We start from the raw sequence: 12,098 nt of genomic DNA on the forward strand, positions 1-12,098 counted from the left end.
GGAGGGAATTCTCAGTGATGAAGTCATAGAGACATATGATTTTAGATCAACAGAAGATTTTCTTTTTAATACCTTGAGTGGTATGGGTAGTGCCATTATGATTATGCCCTCTACAAAGAGTAGTGTACGGCAGGTTAGAGAGCAGGAATGGATAGTCCCCAATGACACCGCTAGAAAGTGTCAGAGCAGGTCCTCCAACCTCTCTTGCTTCACCTGAAGTCCAGAGCTCTTCTCACTGCACCACGTGTTCCCTCAGGCACCTGTAGGTGGTGTGCCATGGTGTGGAAAGTGAGTATTCTTCTTGGATAATGACAGATTGACTTCAAGGCCCATTAGTCTTCCTCACATGCACTAGGTCCATTTCCTTCTTTCAAGCCTAAACCCTCCCTGCAGGTGTGGCCTTCAAGGCCTTTAGATGAGAGGACTTAAGTGTGAGTCAGGTGACTGCCCTATCACATATGGCCCAAATTGGTGAGGGACAATCGGGAGGACTGAGAGGCTCACTGAGGCCCACTCTCTGGGACAGACCTGTAGCCTCAGATAGCCTCATTTCCCAATCCTCAGTACTCACCACGTGGCTGTGCCTGGCTCTAACTCACAATGCCTCCATGCAGGAGCCCACCAAAGTTTCTGTCTCAGCTGCTGCAGCTGCTGATGAACACCCTCATTACTCAATGTTGATTGCTCATCATAGTTGGCTCAAGGAGCCAAAGTTCCCCTCACCCCTGAGAGACATCATTGACTCCCTAATCAGATGGTGTCACTTCTCCTGTAGGTGACATGATAATCACAGCTCTGAAGGGAGATGAGCTCAGACATCCAGTACCTATAACTGTAGCCCAGACTGTCCTTTGTGTGCTCTGACAGATGAAACCCAGGTATCTTCAGTGGCACTACACCAGCCAGGTGAGTGATGGTGTGTGCCTTTGGCTTGCATCCAGGGAGGAAGTGGGGATGGAACTCTGAACAGGTTTGCTGTGATATCAGAAAGGAACAGACATCCCAGTAGGGGACCTCAATGGTAAGGAGGATTTCCCCTCTCTCTGGAATGTTTTCTCAGCCTCTGTGCTGTGATCATGGCTCTGCCACCAGGTACATGGTGGGCATTGGGTGATTTCTCTAGTAATGAGACTTAGAAGTTCAAAAGATTTTACTTGGAGTAAGTCATGCCAGACAGATTTCACATTTTTTTCCTCGATAGGCTAACTAGTCTGTTCATTAGGGAAATGTCAGTGATTCTGTAAACTTAGATTGCAGGAAAGCATTTCCCCAAATCTCTCATTTTAACTTTGGAGTCAGGATAGAGTGATATGGCCTAGACCACCCAGCTAAGTGGATTTTGAACTAGGTGAATGACTGGACTTGAAGAGTAGCCATTAAGGAGGAGATATTAAGTTGACTACAGGCCTCTAGTATTTTAAGTACTTCTGCTTAACCCTGGAGAGTTCCTTATTTTTATCTCCTACTCTCTAAAGACATAACTGTTATTCTTGCCAAATTCAGAGATGCCAAGCCTGGTGTCTGAAATTTCAGAAAACCATCTCTACAGGCTAAGATGATGGACTAGGAGGATGGTGATGCCCTCAGGAGTAATAGGGGAGTGTGTGTGGGTGTGTGAGTGAGTGTGTGTGTATGCGTGTGTGACTTATTTGTCTCTGTATGTGTGCACATGTGTGAGCATGTGTGCATGTATGTGTTTGTGTGTGCCTATGTGTGCTTGTGGGTGATATGAGGTGTTCTCTAAGGGCCCATTTCTCACCAAATTCTGTAAGAGAAATGGTCTACAAGAGCAATGACTGTATATGAGGAATGCCACGTGTACATACCGATGGGGATTGTGTGCTTGGGGAAACTTCTCTGAATGAAAGACTCTACCATGAATCATCCCACTCCCTTTGGCAATATCCAGGGCTGATCCTGGGGCAATCTTCTTAGTTCCTCACATGTCCCTGGAAACTTGGTACGTTCTATCATGTTGGAATCTGAGACACAGTCAGGGATCCATGTCTCCCTTCTCCTTGCTAAGAGAAAGGTGCCCTCTGACAACCTGACAGACATGACTTCCAGCCCCTACATGTCACTGGGTGGGAGCTGAGGTAGGAACCCAGACTCCTGAGGCTGAGCCAAGACCCTACAGGAACTACATGTCAGTGTGACTCTGATGAAGTCTCTGATCTCCACTCCCATGGACTGACAGCTCAGCTGTGAACATGAACAGAAAGGTGGGGAGGCTGCCTACCCTGAGCAAAGGTTCTTGTCAGTTTGGAGATCTTACCTCCCTCTCTGGCCCCATTCCAGAAGCTATTCCAGTCCAAATTGTATTGCTGTTTTCTGTCAACCTTTCCCAAGTCCAGCAAAGCATCTCTGAGTCTTGTGCCTTACTCTGGTGTTTCCTCTGCCTTCTGCTCCCTTACTTTGGATCCTGAGATGGTTCTCGCATCATTCATCTCACAACACCACCCTTCACTGGGTGACCACTGGAGACATAAGGAATTTCTGATACTATCCAGTGTCATTAGATTCTAGAGCAGGAACTGGGTACATAGACTGTAGAAGTTGACTGATTCTTTTGCAGACAAATAGAAGGATTCTGTACTGCTTTTAAAGCAGAGACAGTTCTTGACTGCAGCAGGAAGATAAAAATATGTAACCTGCCTACTTATGTGAGCATATGTCAGTGGAGTTTGGGGGAGGGTGTGTGTTACTTTGACTGTCTATGTAAATGAGTGTGTACATAGATATGTGGGAGAGAATGGGAGTCTGTGTCTGTGACTGTGGTTGTATGTGTCTAGGACTGCAGCTGTTTATGATATAGGTACTGTGTGCAAAGATACTGGTGTGTTTTAACATTTCCTTCTCTAGCTCATTTTATAGATGAGGATATAGAGGCAAGCAGAACTGAGTGACTTGTCCAGGGTCACACCCCTAGTAAGTTTCTAAGAGCAGATTTAAACTTAAGAAGATGAACCTTCCTGATTTTAGGACCAGGGCTCTATCCACTGTTCCATCTAGCTGCTCTAACAAACTTGGTTGGCAAGTCCTATTATTAATTTACAGACAGAAGTGAGGCAAACCAGGTAGTAGGCATCCAAGGCCAGATTTGAACTCAGGTATTCCTGACTCTAGCCCTAGCACTCTATTTACTCTGCAACTTCAGGATGCAAGAAGCTTGCTCTCCCTGCGACAGTGCACTTGTCTAAATATAGCCCTGCAAAATTCAATAAAATCACTCTGCTGAGGTGGACAAAAGAAACAAAAATATATTGGTTTTGGGGATACTAGAAGGGATGCTGAGTAATGGGAGACATGGGCCCCATGCTTTACTTGACCCTTTTTCTCCTCTCAAATGAAATGAAATGATAATCAGAGGGGACCTTGGGAAGAGGCAGGTTCATTGTCCTGTCTCTGCAGAAGTCTTCTGAAGACTCTTTGGGAGGTGTCCACAAGAGAGGTTTTGGAGGTATAGGCCTTCAATCAGTTGTTAAATTGCAGATAGAAAGAAATCTCTAACCCAAGTCAGATAGTTGTCTGGAATAACTGGCTGTCAGAGTTTCAGCAGTCTTGAAACCCATTTGCTGCACCCCCACTTCAATCCTCCCTAGAAGCTTCAACATGGGGACTAGGAATGTTCCAGGAAACGTTGTTTGATTGGGCTGATTTATCTTTGCTCTCTGGAACAACGTGCACAGTTTAAAATCTCTCTCCAGGAGATCCTTCTTTGTGCATTTCAGGCAAACTATCAATCACTTGATGTGCTGGTAAGGTAGGTGTGTCTACCATATTGGATCTATCTTTGAGACTTTCCTCCAAAATCAAATGCTCTGTGAATTGAACAAGCTTGGCTTCTAAGGCAAGGGATATGAAAACATCCTTGGTCCACAGAGTGTAGACTCAGCATCATGCAGCCCTATTTCTGCCAAGAAAAGTTCTTTTATTACTTTCTGCATAGCTGAGCCTCTAAACCTCAATTTAAACCCAAACCACTTTCTATGCATCATCATTTCCACTAATTAATGCTGCAGGTGGAGTATAGAACTCCTCTCCCCCAAAGGGAGGACTATGAACCAGTTTCCTATTGCCCTAACTGGATTTTTTTGGGGAGTAACAGTACTAATGAATGTTGAAAGCATCCTGGTAATTCACACAACATGGTGTTTGTTCATGCCCTAGATACTGCTCCCATAAATACTTTTGTATAGTTTCTTAATTTTTCACTCTAATCTTTCAGAAATATATGAGAGCCTCATCATTAGATATATATTCTATTTGTTGTATGAGGAGAACCTTGTGAATATCAACTTCCATAAACTGACAATATTTTTCAGACACCATTCTGACCTCCTGACCTTGCTCCCGAATGCCAACATTTACTTATTCATTGAACACTTTCAGTATTTACAGCAACAGAAAAGAGAGGCAGTGATGGTGCAGTAGACGGAGAGCCCGGGCTGGAATCAGGAACACTTATCCTCCTCAGTTAAAATCTGGCCTCACACATGAACTAGATGTGTGATCCTAAACAAGTCGCTTCACGCTATTTGCCTCAGTTTCCTTAACTTATAAAGTGAGCTGGAGAAAGAAACGGCAAACCATTCTACCATCTTTTCCAAGAAAACCTCAGATGGAGTAATAAAGAGTTAGATATGACTCTAAGGACTCAACACCTGGAGCAGCAGTAGATCATGCCTAAAGTGCTGATTGTTCTGTTGATCATCAACTAGAACTAAGGCATTTAGGATGAAAAAATGCTTCAAACAAACAATGGTTAAAATGGAAGTCTTTCCTCTGTACATGTACAGCCTATGTCAAATCCTGCCTTCTCAAAGAGGGCAAGGAGAGGAGGGAGGACAGAGCACAATGTAAATTTTGAAAATCTGAAAAAGGAAATGATAAAATTCTTTTTATATGTAATTGGGGAAAGACAAAATATAAAATTAAAAAATGTAATGCTCTGAAAAATGAAACACTACACCCTACTTAAAAGACAGCCATTGAACATCAATGAAGCAAATTTAATCTTAAACTCTCATAGAAAAGAAAAATTATCCTAGTTTAGATTCCTGACTTGAACACCTTAAACAATCATTAGGATTTTTGAAGCTTATGGAGTCAATAACACAGCACCTAATATAAATCTCATTTTCCTCTTTTCAGCTTTAGGAAATTTCTTCTAGAGGAAAAGTTCCAATTTCAGTCAAAATCACTCTGTGGCCCTGGTGAGAAAATCTCTAATACTTTAGCACAAGTAGGGTTCTCTGACTCACCTTGATCCTATATATTCTAGTTAATTTCTGGCCTCTCTGTGAATGAGAGAAATCTAATTGTCTGGAAATTTTTGAGTAACAAAATAAGAGATTTCCCCACAGAATCTGTGACTAGACAAGCATAGGGAGGGGAAAGTGGAGAAAGAGACAGCCTTTTCTTGTGACTTCCATCAGACTTCCATCAATCAGAGAAGTTAGAAAGATTAGAAATGATCAGAAATTAGGTAAGTAAATAAATTCTTGAAATGGAAGAGAGGAAAGGTCTCAGCTGAAAGAAGAAAGATCTTACTTTCACCAAAGGGCAAATGCTTTCTCCAAAGTCTGTAGGGGGGCAGACTGGAAACTGGGACATACGGAGGAGTTTACTCCCCCCAAATAGCTGCAATTTTCTTTGTCTTGTCACCAAAGAACAAATCTCCTCCTTTAAAATATATTTTTTATTAATTTTGTTACTTTTTTCTCAATTACATATTAAATGTTTCTATCATACATTTCTATAAATTTTGAATTCAAATTCTTTCCCTCTCTCCTGCCTCTCCCTCTCTAAAAGGCAAGTAATATTATATTGATTATATTTTGGAAGTTATACAAAACACATTTCCATATTAGCCATGTTATAAAAGAAAACAGAAAAAACCTAAGAAAAATAATTACAAAATGCTTTAATCTGTACTTAAAGCTATTCATCTTTCTTTTAGGAAATGAATAGAATTTTTCATCATAGAACATTTGGAATTATCTTGAATCATTACAATGATCAGAGTAGCTACGTCTCATAGTTGATCTTCTTACAATATCGCTGTTACTGTGTACAGTGTTCTCCTGGTTCTAATCACTTCATTGTATAATGGCAAAGGGGAGCAAAAGGAAGAAAAGAGAACACACATTTATTAAGTACTGATATTTATCGATATCATTTTTGGACATTAATAAGGATCAGAGCCTGAATTAATCAATCAGATTAACAGTCTCTTTGTTCTCTGAATGTTAGTAAGGCCAGATGGGGCTGAATTAGCAGACATTGTGAGACCCTTAACCCGAGACACTGTCTGCAATAAAGACACTATCTTAATATATTGTAGGCATATACTCTGTAATGACATGTTAATAGTAATGAAAACACAGATATTCTGGGTCGTAATTTCAATGAAACTTTGTCAACTCTCTTTTCTTATTGTATTTACAACTTATTCGATTAAGAAAACTCCTTTCTCATGGTATAATTGAACACATATAGAAACCATAAATCTGAGGGGCACAGATATCCTTGGATTGTCCTAAACCAGATTTAAGCCTGGTGATTCTTCTATCAGGCAGTCAGAGGTCTCCGTCTGGCTCCATTGCCATGTAACTGCTAGCTTTAAGGAAATAAATAATGTGCATTCAGGCTGCTTACGTTTTTTTAACCGAACTGTCAGGTCGGCAGTTACGGTGCCGTGACTCGGGTTGGAACTGATCAACTATGAGAGAACAGTTCCCCACCTCACCAACAGTAAAGACTCAGTAGCCTCAGGATTCATGTTTCCCGAGTCGTTTCTTAAACCTTGACAGGGTTGGTTAAGTCCTCGTATTCCTAGCTTCCAAAGGTCTCCCAGTAGTTTGAATGAAGTCTGAAATTTCCCTTTAAAGCTACCTCAGGGGTGAGGGATCAAGTCTGCATTCAGATGCTCTGTATTGATACCCTGTGCAGATGGATCTCAGGAAAAAGTAACACAAGAATTGGTAGTACTAGTGTCAGTTAATTAAAGACAGCCATTTGGCCACAATAAGGCTCTTTTGGACAAAATTTACTTTATCTTAAAACCAAATTAATTTTAAAGACCAACAAAACATCTGGCTAACAGTGGGAATGTTTAATCTTGGGTTTGGTGAAATGACTGAGGGAGAACAAAAGGTCTCTTCTCTTAAGGCAAGCAAAGCTGCTTCAGCAATTGCATAACTAATAGCCAGTTAATACTGGCTAACTTGCTCTACTTCAAGGGCCCCAGCCTGTCCTTCTCTTTCACTCCCTCTGCCATATTCCTTTCCTCCTTCCTTCCTGCCCCTTCTCTTTAAGGCTTTGATGTGGATATGATGATAGCTCCTTGCCATGACCTCCTCTCTCCTTGCCTTCCCTTACCTGCTCTAGCCCTGAGAAGGATGACTTTGTTCAGCCTCTATTGCCTCCTCCTTCCCTCTCCCCTTAGTCTCTTAAGGGCTCTTGAGGAGGATAGTTACACTACATGTACCGAATAGAAGCCTGAGTCTATTCTCATGGGGCCTAGGCCTTTAAGTTAGTTAGTCAGAAACTTTGGGGGCACCAAGGCTCCCTACCTCCAACAGCCATAGAGCTGCTCTGAGCAAAGGTTGCAGGAACCACAGGTCTGGAGTCCTTGCAACCCCCTTTCCTCAAAATAATGATAGCCAATTCATGATGGGAATTTCTAACAAGTTTCTCATTCCCCCTGTCTCTGTCGTTAATTTGAGTTCTACTTGTATTTGTCCTGTCTTAACCGTAAATTTGTCTGTCAATGCATGTCTCTGTGCATACCATGTGTGCTGTGAATGAGTCTGTTATCTTTTAGGATTTCATATGCAGGCTGCCAGAGATTTCTAAGGGCTGCAACTAGGGAAACAAAGAAACAAAAGTGTAAGATTCCAACCTGGAATTACAATGAAAATTAGATATAGCTAAAAACATCTTAGCAGATTTTGTAGATTGTGAGATTAATTATTAGAAGGTTTGGAAACTGATCGTTTGAAATTACTGGAAAAGGCATTCCTGAGACTGTGGGTAGCTTCAGGAGCTCACCTTGCTGAAACATTCCCTCCCAATCCTGTTAACTTAAAAGTCCCCACCCCCTGGAGTTAAGAGAATGGGGATTTTTAATAGCCTCATGGGTTCACGTTAACACATCTCATCCCAGATCTAATTATAGAGAAGAGAAAGTAGGAGAAGCAGAGGGGCAGCAATTTGTAGACAGGCAGAGGCTGTAACAGTCCTGTGCTCTTGGGCACCTTACAGCCAATCCTTCTAGGTAAAACTTGGAAATGTCACCTAGATCCTAACCATTCTGCCCACCCTGTTCTAGCAGCTGCAAATCACTCCAGGCTCAGTTAATTCTTCAGCTGTGGGGTAAGGTATAGGTGGATGGATCAGACCTGAGGTGAACATTCCCTAAGCCCTGCCTACAAGAATGATCACTACTGGGACACCAGTGGGACACTCTCTGCTTTTGGTAAACTTCACACTTCTCTGTTCCAATTGAAAAAAATATATTTTGTCTCTATTTGACCCATTTCCTGATTTGTAAAGGCAAAAAATAATAGTGGTTGTTGTAATGGCATCAAAATGATAATAATGATTGTAAAATGCTTAACATAATAACTGGAATTTGTTACATACAATAATATTATTGTTATTATTATCTCTCTAATGTAATTGTTAACTTTGAAGTGGTTTCAATTACAAAAAGTAATAGGATCAATATTTTTTGGAAAATGCAAATGATATCATCTGAAATTATTTTTGTTTTAAAGCTGGATTTCTAAGATTGTACTTCTAAAATTCTCTGAGATTGTGAAATCTGAGAGTCCATTGTGAGGTAGAAATGCTCTCAAAGCAATTTAAATTTGAATCTTGTTGCATATGATTTGGGCTTTTAAAAGGATGTGATGAAATGAGGTAATTTGATATTTAATGCGATAGCAGGTATTTCCATTTGAAATATTGGCTATTATAAAAAAATACATGGTAGTTTAAATTTATAGTTTCCACATATTATACAAGGTGATTTAGAAATGCATTGGCCTAAAGTTCCTATAAAACTGTGCAAAAGTTTCTTTCTTGTAGAATTTCTATTGAACAAATGAGAATTCTTTAAAAAAAAAAATTGAGGTGTCATTTTCAAAGCAGTTTCATCTAAGGATGTATTCACATATGTTAATTTGAAGGTTTATGAACTATCTATGTGAAATGCTAGAATGTACTTAATTTCTAGTGATACATTTAACGAAAATCTGTTATTGTGATAAGGCTAAATTAACTGGATATGTCCTTATAGAAACTTAATCTCCTGTCCAATACAAATATCTTTTCGGCTACAAAACTTTGTGATATCTAAGAGTTCTCTAATAACTAAGAATTTAGCTTTGTTATAATACTTTGTGAATCTGTGTTACTTTACACCAACACAGTTTAATGAATTCCAATTTTAAAGATTTTTTTTTTGCTTTAAGGAGGAAGAAAATAATATTTATAATCTTAAAAATTCCCAACTAATTTTCTTCATAAAAGTTTAATGAACATCAGAATAAATTTTAAACTGTTTTTAAGGGAGGGGAAATACTTTTCCCCCAATTTATTTATTTAATTTTAGTTTTCAGCATTCACTTCCACAATTTTGAGTTTCAAATTTTCTCTGTATCTCTCCCCTCTCCCCACCCCAAAACATCATACATTCTGATTACCCTATCCCCAATCTACCATCCCTTGTGTCACACCCCTCCCTTCCCTTAACCCCTTAAACTTCTCTCTTTTCTTGTAGGGCAAGATAGATTTCTATAACCTATTACCTGTATTTCTTATTTCCCAGTTACATGCAAAAATAATTCTCATCATTTGTTCCTAACACTTTGAGTTTTAACTTCTCTTCCTTCCTCCCTCCCCACCCATCCCCAGTGAGAAGGCAAGCAATTCAACATAGGCTATGTATGTGTAGTTTTGCTAAAGACTTCTAAAATAGTCAATTGTGAAAGACTAACTATATTTCCTTCCATGCTATCCTGCCCCCCATTTGTTCTATTCTCTCTTTTGACGTTATTCCTCCCCAAAAGTGCTTACTTCTGATTACCCCCTCCTCTCATTTCCCCTCCCTTCGGTCATCCCCTCATACCCTAGTTATCCCCTTCTCCCCTAATTACCTGTACATGTAAGATAGATTTTCATACCAAATTGAGTGAGCATGTTATTCCTTCCTTAACCTAAATGTGATGAGAGTATGCTTCACTTTTTCCCCTCTCACCTCCCCCTCTTCTCCTCCGTTGAAAAAGCTTTTTCTTGTCTTTTTATGTGAGATAATTTGTCCCATTTCCATTTCTCCCTTTCTCCTCCCAATATATTCCTCTCTCACCACTTAATTTTTTTTATGTATCATTCCTTCCTATTCAACTCACACTGTGCCCTCTGTCTACAGACACACACACACACACACATACATATATGTATATATGTATAATCCCTCCAAGTACCCAAATACTGAGAAAAGTTTTAAGAGTTACAGATATTATCTTTCCACGTAGAAATGTAAATAGTTCAGCTTTTGTAAGTCCCTTAATGATTTCTCTTTCCTATTTGCCTTTTCATTCTTCTCTTGATTCTTGTTTTGGAAAGTCAAATTTTCTACTCATCTCTGGTCTTTTCATCAAAAATGTTTGAAAGTCCTCTATTTCATTGAGTGACCTTTTTCCCTTGAAGTATTATACTCACTTTTGCCAGGTAGGTGATTCTTGGTTTTGATCCTAGTTCCTTTGACTTCTGGAATACCACATTGTAAGGCCTTTGATCCCTTAATGTTGAAGCTGCCAGATTCTATGTTATCTCGATTATATTTCATCAGTACTCGAATTGTTTCTTTTTGGCTGCTTGTAATATTTTCTCCTTGACTTGGGAACTCTGCAATTTGGCTACAATATTCCTAGGAGTTTTTCTTTTTTGGATCTCTTTCAGGAAGTGATTGGTGAATTCTTTTAGTACATATTTTACCCTCTGATTCCAGAATATCAGGGCAGCTTTCCTTGATAATTCCATGAAAGATGACGTCTAGGCTCTTTTTTGATCATGACCTTCAGGTAGTCCCATAAGTTTTACATTGTCTCTCCTGGATCTATTTTCTAGGTGAGTTGTTTTTTCAATGAGATATTTCACATTGTCTTCTGTTTTTTAATTCTTTTGGTTTTGTTGTGTAATTTCTTGGTTTCCAATAAAGTCATTTGTTTCCATTTGCTCCATTCTAATTTTAAAAGAACTATTTTCTTCATTGAGCTTTTGAACCTCTTTTTCCATTTGACTACTTGTGCTGTTTAAAGCATTCTTCTCATTTATTTTGGGGGCATCATTTAGGTTAGTCTATTTTGAAAGGTGTTAATTTCTTCCTCTGATGGGATGCATTGTTCCTCCTCATCTGAAAGTATGGAAGAAAATATCTGCTCACCAAGAAAATAAACTTCTTTTGTCTTATTCTCCCTCCCCTTTTTTGACATTTTCCCAGCCAGTTACTGGACTTTTCAGTTCTTTGTCAAGAGGAGGGTATAATCTGGGGACCTGTAAGTTCCCAGTTCCTCCAAAGTGGCACAATCAGAGGAGAGGAATTTACTGCTCTCCTGGCCTGCACTCTGGTCTGGGAGCAGGATTCCCTCTCCAGAGTCTCTATAAACTCCAGCATGCTAGCCAGCACTCCCCCTCACCCCAGGGCCACCACTCAGGTCTGAGATCCAAATCAGCTGCTCAATTCCTCCAAGGACATTAGGTCAGGGCTCCAACAATGGATGCTACCTCAGCAGTGATTGCCACCATCTGGGGCTCAGGCTAGACCTCTGTGTTCCCTTCTTACTCAAGTGAAAGAGCTTTCTCAGTGACCTTTGAAGCTCTCTTTGGCATTTGTGATTTGAGGAAACTAAGACCTGCAGCTGCTGCCGGTGGTGCCTTGATGCCTGCTCCAGTCTTGTCCTTGCCACAGGATGGTGAAGGCTGGGCTTCTCTCCATTCCCTGTGTGATAGACCTTTCCTATCAGCTTTGCAGGCTGCCTTGGGATGGAAATCTCTTTCACTCTGTCGTTTTGTGTCTTCTTCTGTTC

Source organism: Notamacropus eugenii, chromosome 5 (genome assembly GCF_028372415.1).
Source record: "Notamacropus eugenii isolate mMacEug1 chromosome 5, mMacEug1.pri_v2, whole genome shotgun sequence".
Taxonomy (NCBI): Eukaryota; Metazoa; Chordata; class Mammalia; order Diprotodontia; family Macropodidae; genus Notamacropus; species Notamacropus eugenii.